The sequence below is a fragment of the Lagopus leucura genome, unplaced genomic scaffold (genome assembly GCF_019238085.1).
Source record: "Lagopus leucura isolate 7727_CA_CO unplaced genomic scaffold, USGS_WTPT01 Super-Scaffold_100035, whole genome shotgun sequence".
Classification (NCBI taxonomy): Eukaryota; Metazoa; Chordata; class Aves; order Galliformes; family Phasianidae; genus Lagopus; species Lagopus leucura.
This window is the reverse complement of record NW_024962284.1, coordinates 4467506-4479444: the sequence shown is the minus strand read 5'-3', so window position 1 is coordinate 4479444 and position 11939 is coordinate 4467506. Positions and strand designations below refer to the sequence as shown.

Genomic DNA, 11939 nt, shown 5'->3' with positions numbered 1-11939 from the left:
GGTGTATTTCTAAGCCTGGGAAATACAGGGAATGCTGCAAGTGGGTGAAGCAGCAAACATGGGAGATCAGGAGCTGAATGTAAAGCTTTGTCCTTTATTTTGTCCAAGGAGGCAATGCTGGCAGCACTGAGAGCAAAAGCGTTTTGCTGGAGGTTCGGAGCCTTTTACACACATCACTCAGGATGGCAGCTCTGCCTCGTGACAGCTGTGCAAGGAATTAAGTGCAGTTTCCCCAAATGTACAAAATGGTTCAGAATAGTAACTTGCCTAAGGACAGCTGTAAGGCAAACAAAACCAAACTGCCTGACTGAGAATCCTAAATTTAATTTTGAGACCGCTTCCTCTACTGCAGCATACGGAGCACTATGAATAAAAAATATGGATTGTTTAGTATCCTTCTCATCTGGACACAAAGAAATTAAGGACAAATTGTGGCTGTAGCCAGTTCCCTGGATTTTGTCAGATCCAGGCAGATCCCAAATGTTATTTTAATGTAACCTTAAAAGAAACCTCTTGCTACTAATTTTGTATTTATTGCAGTTACGCTGACCCTAATGATTTTTTTTTAAAATGAATTTGACAGTTATCACAAATATTTTTTAGTGCAGTTTAATGTCATTAAATATTACCTTTCCTAGAAAAAGACTTCTATGAAATTAGAGTGGGCAAACTGCAAGTACTGGATTCTGGAAAGTCAGAGGTGTTGTATTTTCCTGAGCACACAGAACGGATGTAAGAAAATAGTATTTGTGGAGTTCACACCCATGGCACAGCAGTGCATCTCACACAGAAGGACGAGCTCCTTCAGAAGGGAACCCGTGTATGAATTCAGCCCTCAGGTGTCAGGTAGAGTTTGTTATGCCTTCGGGGGAAAATTCAGGAACTTATGATGGAAACCTTTTTCTAGATTTATCTTTTATTACTTTGTTCTCCAGCGATAGGCAGAAGTGCTAAACAAAGCCTCCAAAAAGGACACATTGTTCCACTTCCTTGCAGACCTTATCTTGGTGAGGGCTTTTTTGTGAAGTTTGCACAATGTGTTGCACCTGGTGGCCCTCATTCTGTTTAGAAGAAGGACAAAGAATGAAATGTAGTTGTTTGTGTATGAAATTGTGGTCTAAATACAGAATAACAATCCAGGCTGTCAGAAATATTAAATGAATGATTTGAGGTCCAGATTCCACTGGGTTCAGGTACTTTATAAACTTGAGAGCACTGGTGATGTCCCTAATTGGGGTATAAATAAAGCCAACCCCTGGAAGGTTTATAGGACTAGACTTTGTCCTCTCTTACTGCCTTAATTTATGATTGTTGCAAACTCACAAGCTGTGAAATGTGTTGGTCACAGGGCTGATGGCAGTAACTTCAGAGTATGAATGGGAGCATCTGGATTGCTATTTACCTTTCCTTCCCCAAGTCAGCTTTTTATCTTTGCGTCATTTAACCTCAGAAATACAGCTGGGTTAGACGGACATATGGAGCCTCCTATGGAATAAAACATTTGCTTTCTTTCTCATCTTTGCTGGTCTCCTCTGTGAACAAACATGCTGCTTGCTCTCCCGTCACTGTGCTGTTCACCTACAAGAATACAAACCAAATTAATGTAAATAACAATAAGCAACAGCTTCCTTGTATCAAAGGTAAGGGGCTGGGACTCAGAAATTCTGTGTTTTATGTTGGCTGCATTGTGACTGTGGTAAAATGCACACAAATCTTGCTTTAACCCTGCTTGGTAGACTTTCACCAGTGCACATATATTTTGCTTGCTTTTAATCTCAGATGAATCTGTCTGTGGCTAACTTTGATGCCTCTGAGTTTCAGTTTCCATATTTGTAAAAAAGGTAAATATATGATCAAGGCTAAGAACTACTCCATTGAGTCTTCCTATTGCTCACCAAAAGATGTGAATCCATTGCAGAGTGTGCTGAGACCAAAAATACTTCACCTCTCTTTTTGCTCTTGATATCCAGAATATTTGAGTCTGGTTCAGGGATAGCTTGGGTAATTTAATGGGCTGTATTACGTGGGAGTTCAGAGTAGGTAATGACAATGGCTACTTCAGGCCTTCAAATCTATGCTTCAGTAAGTTTTTTACTTGCAAAAAAAAGAACCTTAACTTGTAGCATGATTGGTGACTGAACCGAGCCACTGCTGCTTCGTACTGCCTGACTCAGAGCAGTGTCAGTGCAGTCTGACTGGGTACAGCATTTGGCAGCCAGCATTTCTTTAGAAGCTTCTTGAAACTTTTCGGAACTGATGGATGGCTGCAGACAAAACTTAGTAACTATTCTCGCCATGCCTCATTTTCTGCTTTCTCTTGACTGCTGTGTCAATTCTGCCTAGTTTATAACAAATATTATTTTAATGGACCCCCTTGCTTGGATTTTAATGTATTCAAGGGAGGCAATTTCAGCTGCTCGTGTATTTTACTGCCCAGTGCCTCCAGCTGTAAGAGCTTCCTTCTGCCCGTCTGACCAGCCACAGGACTGCTTGTGAGCCAGGGACTGGAAGCTGTAGGTCAGAATAGGAGGCAGATAAAGAGCTTAGTCCACCCTCGGTCTCTTACACCAGGCTTGGGTTCAGGCTGTTTGTCAAGAGGGAGAATGGTCTCAGACGAGTCTCCTAGAGGCCGTGGTGAGTGCAAACGCTGTAAAATGAGCAGTTCCTGATGTTAAGAAAGAAGACCAAATTTGTCCTCTAGTGTTTGAAAGGTTAAAGATAAGGCTAAACGCTGGTGCTGGAAAAGGCTGCCTCTGAGCATGGATGCAGGGGTGTGCACTGAGTGTATTGTGCTGCATGGGTGTTCAGGTGCTGTCCCTCCAGATAGCTTTCTGCAGGTAACCAGTCTGAATCGCTTACCCAGTTTGTTAATTGTATAGCTTTCATACAAAACAGAAACTGTTGATTTGTCATTACTTGTTTATTTGTCTGTAACGCTTTTTGAACTGCTTATTTACAGAGGTGTCAGCCAGACATTGCTGATCTATCATAGGTGGCATAAAATGACAAGCAATGCAGTTGTAAAGCTACTTTTGCTCTAATGCTCACCTTCCGTCCGTCTGGTCAGGGTTTGTTTGCTTTGTGCTGTTCTTTCCAGTTCTCGTGGGTTGGGATTGCCTTTCTGGAGCTGAGCTCTGGAAAAGCTCTTTGATAAACAATGTGAGAGGAACATCTCTAAAAGCTAAGAATCTCGTTGCCAGTATTGACTTTAGGCAGACTTTAGAGTTTACGTTCATGATCAGAGCGTAATCTTTCCAATCAGGATAAACTTCTTTTTTAGTCTTTCGTGTTTGTTTTTGTTTTGAATAACTTTAAGAAGGAGCACTTTGCTTAGCTGGTGGGTGGGTGATTCTAACAGTGCTTCCTCAGTCTGCTGCGGTTTTAATTCATCTGCTGAATGCTGGAGTCGCAGAGAAGTTCGTCCAAGGTTCTTGGTCTCTGACTGCATGATTAAGTTCCTAATAAACTCAGGTAGCATATTTCTCACTTGGATCACTTATACCACCACTGAAATGAGGAATTCACAAGAGAGGCTCACGTTCAGTATTCTCTTCTGAGATTTCCTCGTCCAGCGGCCGTGGCCAACACGTGTTGGTCAGGAGTCTTTCCAAACCCAGTGAGCTCAGGTAATTCTGACCAATTCCAGTCCGGAGGCTGGATTCCCATTAGGTCCTCACTGGTCCTCTGTGATATCACACTGGGTCCCACCTTTTTTCCTAGGGGCACTAATTGAAAAAACAAATGTAATTAAAGCAAAGGTTAATTCTGATACCAATGGGGCCATCAGAAGTGCTCACACACGAATGTAATGCAAACCTTTCTCCCAAACCTACTTTAAATTGTTGCTAGTCATGCAATCACGTTTCTATTTGAAGAAGATGCAGTGTTTATGAATTAAATACATAATATTTACTTAACAAATTTAAATTTGCGATTAGAACTTCTGCTTTAAATTCTTTCCCAGTCAAAGCCAAAACGCAGCTGTGGGATTCTCACAGGGAGGACTGGACAAACAAAAGGTCCCAGTGAAAACAGTATGACAAAGTGATGCGCTTTGTCTTCCTATTTTGCATATTAGCTTTTATAAATATCTGAAGATTTTGCCTGCAGTTTATAAATAACTTTCATACAACAACAGCTGCAGTGGAGCAACTCAGATTGTGGAAGGACTTGAAAAGAGCCTGGGCTAACCTAGCCTCGTTGTAATCAGGTTGAAAATTTGTTACCTGGGAGTTGAGAAATGAGCCTGAAAGAGGCAGGAAATTGCTTCATGGGGTAACCGAGATCCGAGCAGTCAGGAAGAGCTGCAGTGGGCGGGGGTTCTGCCGGAGGGGGCTGCGGTGTTGGACCTCGCATTGGCAGTGACGCTAGCTGAGCTCAGCAGCAGCAGGGTCTGCAGTTCATCAGTCCTGACATCCAGTAGGTGTCATTGCAGCCAACTGGGATTATCGGTCTCAGCAGGCGAGGGTGATTTGTCAGGGTGCAGGGTGGGAGAGAGGGAAACCCAAGTCGAAATGCATGATTGCAGAGCTGTAAATCCGTGAGCGCTTTAGGAAGAGGATGCCTCTGTTTATATTTAGATTTTTCCAAATATGTAAAACTGTGATTTCTCATCATCAGCCTCATGCTTTTGGAGACATCTGTCTTTAGTTTCCTGCGGATTGAAAATAGATGTAAAAAAGGATTTTCAATCCTTCTTTGTGACTTTGATTGGAAGTGAGAGTGCATTCTGTGTAAGGGAAAGGTACAGTTTACATAAATTACAGCTTAGAGAAATGATTATCAGAAAGATTAAAATAATCTCTTGCTGATAACCGAGTAGTGAAAGTCTTGGTGGAAGTATTTTATAGTGGGTCACAAAGCTAGAATGGTAGTGAGAGTCAGAGTCACACTCTTATCTTAAAGGGACATTTTTCTACTGAACTGATTTCGTACAGAACTACTCACAGATGTAACAATTATTCACAAGTGAGAAACTGTAATTTTAACCCGTATCTTCATATATGGAACCGGTGATAATGATATAAAACGATATGTAAATAAAGTGTTTGGGCTACTTGCCGAGTTAGCCACTTCATAACATTATTCTTGTATGTAATAATTTTTCCTCTTGGGACCACGCTTGAGTTCACAAGATGACAGCAGTGGTGTTCCTCGGTTAATCACAGTGGCAGTGCATTATGCATCAGGCTTTGGCCTCTTCATTTAGGAAGTTCTTCAAATATCTTTTGTCACTTAATAGAAAACCAGGAAGCGATTCATACACATGACTTCAGTGTCTTTTAAAAGCTAAACTGTCCCGAGGTTGATAATTGTTACCACTGAGGACTGATACGGGTGTGTTTGAAAGGGTCAGCTTCTGTGTGCCCTGCTCAGAGGGCTGTATGAGTGAGGCTCACATTCGATGTCTGGGAATGCAGCATATTGCACCCCTCCAGTGTTTGGGCTGAGAACAAAGAGCACCGACCCCCTTACCAACATTTGGAAGTGTTTTCTCCAACACTTGCACGGCTCCTTACTATAAACTGTTTAGACGGCCTTTCAGAATCTGCTTACAAATAACTGAGTGCAGCAGAAGAAGCCATACCTGATCATTGCAGATGGCTCTATTCGTGTTAATATTTGCTAAACAATACCAGCAGAAATAGGGAGATCGTGAGCTTAATTTAGAAAGATATTTGGCCCGTAGCACAGCGTGTGCAGTACCTCCAGCAGAGGCACAGAAACATGGCATGGCAGATAACAGCTCCTTTTAGTCTCTGCAGAAAATACCAGGACTACACAACTGGTTCTATTTCTGTGGAAACAAAAAATAACGATCCTGTGAAATAAAAATAGCAGAAACAATTGAAAATACACTCGAGGAATGCTGGGCCAGTTCCACAGAGACATAAGTAAATAGTGCTTTAAAAACAAGTCGGGCTGTTTATCAGTGGAGAGGTTTTCAAAACTGGCAGTGCAGTCAGCCCTTGCTGTGATAATGCAAAGTCCTTTCTGTGCAATGCAGTGCTCTGAGGTGAGGTTGAGAACATGGTCAAACAGGCTGATCTGCAAATACTTCTTTTTAGGGAAGTATTTGGTTACTGTTTCTGACAATGTTTCTTCCTCCAGCTACTTTCAGTCAATTAGTTGCAGACAGATTCTTTCCATCAAAGTATCTTCTACTTTAGAAGATGCTAGCAAAGTGGGCACACATATAGCTTCCATACAAGGCTTATTTATGATCTCTGCATCCCAGCAGCCCGTAGCATTACTCCCAAGGTAAAAAGGAAAACCAGCTGCCCAGATCAGTGACCCCTTGTTACTGTATGTAAAACTTCCCTAACAGATCGGTTTCCTTCTGGGCAGATGGCAGGCCCACTATCCAGATCTTTCTTGACTCCCAAGATGCAGCTACTACTGACCTAGGTACATTTGTGTGCTTAATTCTTCTGAGCTGCCATGTAGAGCCACTGCTGTCTGTCACACAGCTAGGGATGTTGCTCCAGCTTTAATTGCTTCTCTGTGCCTATGTTTTCCTTGCAAACCTGTGTTCCTTTACCCCTCATCACATGTCCTTCCAAGGGCAGAGTAGGTAAGGTAATGCATGGTAGGTGATTCTCCTCCTGAGATATGGACTGTGTTGTTGCCAAACTGTTTGTGTCTTATTTCTGAATGACTGATATGGGTTTGTTTTACCACTGTGCTGGGTTTTGAGGGTAGAACACCTGTGAGGGGTTGAGGGCTCACGCCTCATCCTTACACTTGGAAACTTGAAATTGCTTAGCATTCCTCCTGTACAGATGAGAAGTGGTTGTGTTAACATAAGCAGTGAGACCAAGATTCACCTTGTTACATATACTTCTGATTGCATACAAGCAGTTATGCTAGGCTTGAACAGGGTAAAGCCATTTAATAGTCAACATAAACAAAAAAAGGTGAAAGAAAAAGAAGTAAGAAAAAGAAAACAGCTAACAGATGTAATGATGGAAGTACTAGGCACCATGTGAAAGACTTATACACATATACAAGTGATTTATCTCTTACAAATTACTTTGATCTGCATCCAGGTGAAAATAATGTACACCCTTTGCTACCAGATTCCTGACTGAATCTTTCTGTTCCATTTTTTTCAATTCCCTTTTCCAAGTTTTGAATGGCATAGTTGAAATAGCTAATTTCGTAATGTTTTATTACTTTGTAGCTAAAATAAATTCTGATCCCTTCCTGTAAAATTAAGTGAGATTTGTATATATCTGCTTAAAATCTTTTTCTTTTTTTGCACATAGCTTTATGTAACTTCAATTTAATGTATGGTTTGATTGCGTGTTCAAAACAAGCTCTTCACTGAAATAACATTTCAGTTTATTGTTGATTAGGCTGGAAATGTTTCATGTGGTTCTTACTCAGGTCAGCTTTCCCTCTTTGTTGATCAATAGTCAGTCTCTTAAAACTGAAATACAGGCCTGATAACTGTAATCCTGCCTTTTGACTTTGGTAACTCCTTTAAGCTTTGGAGATAAGGATGCTGGAGAATCTCATGTGCACAGCAAAGATTATTTGCAAGATTAAGTTGACCCTATACACCTTGACTTAAGAGGTTTTATACTCTCCTATAGAAATCTTTGAGTAAAGGAGTTGCTTATTTGTTGACTAATGGATGTTAGCAGATAGAATTACAGCCAGTGAAAAGCAGTTTGTGTAAACACAGTGATTTTTAAGGAATTTTGCATCATTTTTCAAAATTTATTTTAAACCTTTAGCTGATGAGGCCTTGAAAAACGTACACACTTGTCCCTTCAGCAGCAGCTTCCAATGGAATAAATGTGTTTTTCGTTCTGGGCTCTATTCAGACCAGTTGAAATAAAGTGGACCTAGAAGCCAAACTCCTTATGTATGCCAGTTTGTTGATGACATTCTGTTCAGTACACATTTGTTATGGTCCAAATGCACTGCTGGCAAAAATGAGACCTACCATATTTTCTTCAACCTCTGCTGAGAAACAGCCACTTAAAAGTAAGAATTGCAATTGTGCAGAGGGTGATACTGAAGCACAACAGGTTAAACAAATACTTGTTGGGTTTTTTTGCCCACGTCTGGTGGGCAGGAATATAATCATTTAGAATTTGAGGCTACTTGTTCTTCCTATGAAGACCCATGTGTATTTTAGCTGCTTGCAGAAGCTCTGCTTACTGTAGCAACTCGGAGGCGGTGCAGCCAGCAGCACACAGGGGCTCATTCCAAAATGAGCGGAAAGAGTGTTGTTAAGTCATGAGCAGAATTGCTCCAGCACCTTGGAGACCTGTCACATCTCGTCAGGTTAAGACTGGAAGGATGCAGGAAGAGGTGAGAAGAACCATCATGTTCTCTGTCTATTTGCATGGGTATTAACGCACATACTGTAATTACTGAGCAGTTTAATTAATGCTGCTGTGCTTTTCGTGGTGCATGTGGTGTACTGAGTACTGGGCAGTATTTATCATTAGTCTGTGACAGCCAGCAACATTGTCAAAAAGAAGGCACACCTAAACAAATTCTGCAATTCAACCAGCTGTGTTGTGAATGCAATGTGAAGCCAGTCACTTCCTCCCCTTGATGGGATTGCAGTGTTGGAATTTGTCTTGACACTTTCTTAAAGTGAGGAGTGGTAACAGTGTGAAAGGTAAAGGATTAATGCAGGCAGCACCATGTGAGGCAGTAGATAAAGTGATTTTGAATGCTGAAATGTACCCAGGAACCAGAAGGAGAAAAGAAAGCCAGGACACTCCAGAATCACATTCTTATTGTCCTCTATGTAACAACTGAATGTTTTCTGTCTTTCTTTGTGATTAGTTTCGTCTTCCATTTCTGGCCCCATTATTCTCTGAATTTCAGAACAGCAGCTTTGAATTTAAGTAGCAGCTTGAAGTAAGGAGTTGTTAAAAACTACCAGTTGTAAAACATAGCCCATCTAGAAAATCCTCCAGATCTGTCTGATCATCCACTTTTATCTTTTCTCCTCCTGCATTCTACTGATGTGAAACAATATTTTGTGGCAAAAAAAAAAGTGTGTGAGTTTAAGAGAAGTGGAACATTACTTGGTTGTAAGCTGAAGTGTTCTATGAAAACAGACCCTTAGTAGACACTTTGATTCATTCGGTGATTCTTTTTTTTACTGTTGTTGTATTAAACAGCCCGATACATCTGTACTATCATTTTATAGTTGATAATGGAAGCAAGGTCATTCCTTTAGTCTTCCAAAATAGAGATGCGTTTGTTTGCTCTTGAGAATTCATTTATAAACATCAGTGAAACATAAAGCAGGCGTTGGCCCGGGGCGTTCTGTGAGTCTCACACAATGCTGTGTCTTTGCCTCTCTAGTGCTGATCTGTAGACCAAACACCTCTGTGCTAAACACAATAGATTTTCAGCAAATACTAGTAAAAAAATAAGGGGGAAAAGTGGGGGGAAAAAAAAACCCTGTGTATTTATTTTCAGGAGATTTTCTGGCTTTGGCTGTGCTAATTACAGTTCCAGAAGAAAAGCATGCCATTCTTCGATTCTCTTCCCCCGCCTGGGGATTGTTGTTATTTGCACACATTACTCTTTGTTAGTTCATTCGTACGTGTGTATGGCATAGCTCATTTTTCCTCAGAATATTAAAATAATATTATTCCTTCTTGCAGAGGAAGGGCAGTTTTTCAGCATTTCACGTAATCCATAAGGCTTTGGTGACAAAGGAAATTCTATGTTAGGCTGTATTTTTAAACTCATGTTGTCTAACTCCATGCACGTCGTGCAGCTGTCATCAGTGACCACTGCTTTTTAAGCATCAGCCTGCCCTGCTCTCGTGAAAAGGCTTCCATGATTTTTGCTGTGGAAATTCTAACTTAGACTGGATGGCTCTTCTAAGGCAGGAGTTTATTATGACTTTAGAGTGTAAAATTTAACAGGCACCTCATAATTTATTCAACTGTTTTTACAGAGATTCAAGTTTTTGAATTGTAAGTGCTTAAATTCCTGAATTCCTGATACCATTGCTGATATCAGGTGAAATTAGTTAAGCCCAGAACAAAACCTTTGAATTCAGGGAATGAGAGCAGAATGCAGCCTTTTGACAGGAGAAAGGAACAGCATTTAAAACGAACTTAGACTGGCACACCAACATGGACAGCACAGTAAGCACAGCCTCTTCAGCTGCATATGCATAAGCTGTAAATCTGCTGGAGGAAGACTCGCCAAAGGCTGTGAGTTTGAGTTTGAGTGCTTCTCTGAGTTAACTGGAGCAGCAGAGGAATCCAGCCGGTCATGAACCTGCCTCTGTTTCTCCTTGTTGCCCCAAAGTCTCTCGGAGCAGGCTGTGACAAGCTTTCCCCTTGTCTGGGTTTTCATCTGTCAGGGAAATAAAGGTAAAATAATGCTTTACTCTCAGCCTCCAGTGGATAATAGGTTTTTTTTCTTTTCCTTGTTTGACGGGGATTTTTTTTATTTAAGGAAGGTCTTTGTTCCTGTCCCAAGGTTGCAGATGGTTTTCAGGGGTGAAGATAAACAGAGAATTGTTCCTACTGTGCTGAAGAGCTTTTCCCTCTGAGGAGCCAAAAGGCAGCATGGACTGAGTTTCATCGATCAGGAGACCACAGGCATGAGGTTCTCACAGACACACATTTGCACATGTCCCCAGTGCTTACCTTTCCCTCTTCTCTCCACTCAAATAATTAAAAATATTTGCTACCAGGTTGCTTTTTTAGAAAGCATTTCTGTACTTCTGTAAAAGATGATCAGTTTTGTGCACTGTGAGTGCTTAAATTGACAAGGAAAGGTTTTGTTTACAGCTATGTAGCCTCACTCTGGGATTGCTCAACAAAGCGAAACGAGAGCTTTGCCTCCTTAGAGTAAATACAGCATTTACTTTAATGTCAGATGAAGGTGTGGCAATCAGAGAAAAAAAAAAAGAGAGCGGGATTATCACAACATCTTTTTCCTTCTACAAACTGCAAATAAGAGTGATGTTATTGGCAATTATTTGAGATTGGGATTTTTCAAAGCTGCTCAACGTTAGCCTCGTATTTAGCCCACAGCAGCTTTTTTTTCCCCTGAGAAGTAAAGCTGAAGCTCAGCGTAGTGCTATGGCAGTATAAAGTGATTAGCAAATCCCTGCAGCTGGGAGAGGAGGGAGCCAACACTCCCTAAAATCTCCCTTCTGTAGTTTTATAAATGGACATGCTCAGTAAATGACCTCATCTCATAGTGCATGTTGGAAGTGAGCGGATTTACTGGGAAGCAGAGGTGTTCCTAGTGGCCTGTAGACAGTCGGGGTTGACAGTAGTGTTTGAAGCCCTTAAGGTTCCTAAAACTGCACCAAGCACTGCTCTGGGCGATAGAACCATCTGCAGTCCAGCAGTAGAAATGTTGGTTCCGCTTGCTGTTCGTCTGAAAGAGTCAGTGTTGTGTTTCTGAGTATTGCAGCAACAGAGTTATGCTGACACTGAATGCTGGATCTACCTAGCTGCACAGGGGGGTCTGCCTATGTCTTCTTCCCTAAGGTAGGAACCAGGCCTTTCAGCACAAGACTTGCCTTCTCAGGTCAGCTCGGTGGCTGGGGTTACCTGGTGAGAGCTGCAGGATGAGATGCAGTTGCAGATAAAACAATGCGATTATTCATGTTTTTTAATGAGCTTTTTTATGATACCTTATAGTAAATATGATAAGGAGAGAAACGGCGACAGAGAGCGGCTATAACCAGTTCCCTGTAGTTTTGGTTTTCAAAACATTTGTATCAATTTTGGCAAAAAATGTGGGAGTGGTAGCAGCAGTGAAGGAGAGAGAGCGCTTAGCCTGGAGTATAGTTTCCTTTTGCCAAGAGCAAAGAAATTATAAAAACAAATTCTTGGCTGAAAACTTAAAAGGATAGGTTTGGAATGTTATCTTAAAGGACGTTACAATCTTGGAGCTTCCAGTCATACCCCAGATAAAGCACTTTG

General features: G+C 41.3%; 1 long non-coding RNA gene across 2 annotated transcripts; it reads right to left on the bottom strand.

Annotated features, from left to right (window-relative positions):
• Positions 1-1319: 1319 nt before the first annotated feature.
• Positions 1320-4378, bottom strand: LOC122186232. Of its 2 annotated transcripts, XR_006181096.1 has the most exons (3): positions 4227-4378; positions 3049-3725; positions 1320-1578 (listed from the first exon to the last, which is right to left on the bottom strand). It is a non-coding gene; the product is annotated as an uncharacterized LOC122186232 (long non-coding RNA). The 2 variants fall into 2 exon arrangements; XR_006181095.1 differs by lacking the exon at positions 1320-1578 and having other exon boundaries at positions 2902-3725.
• Between the last annotated feature and the right edge of the window lie 7561 nt (positions 4379-11939).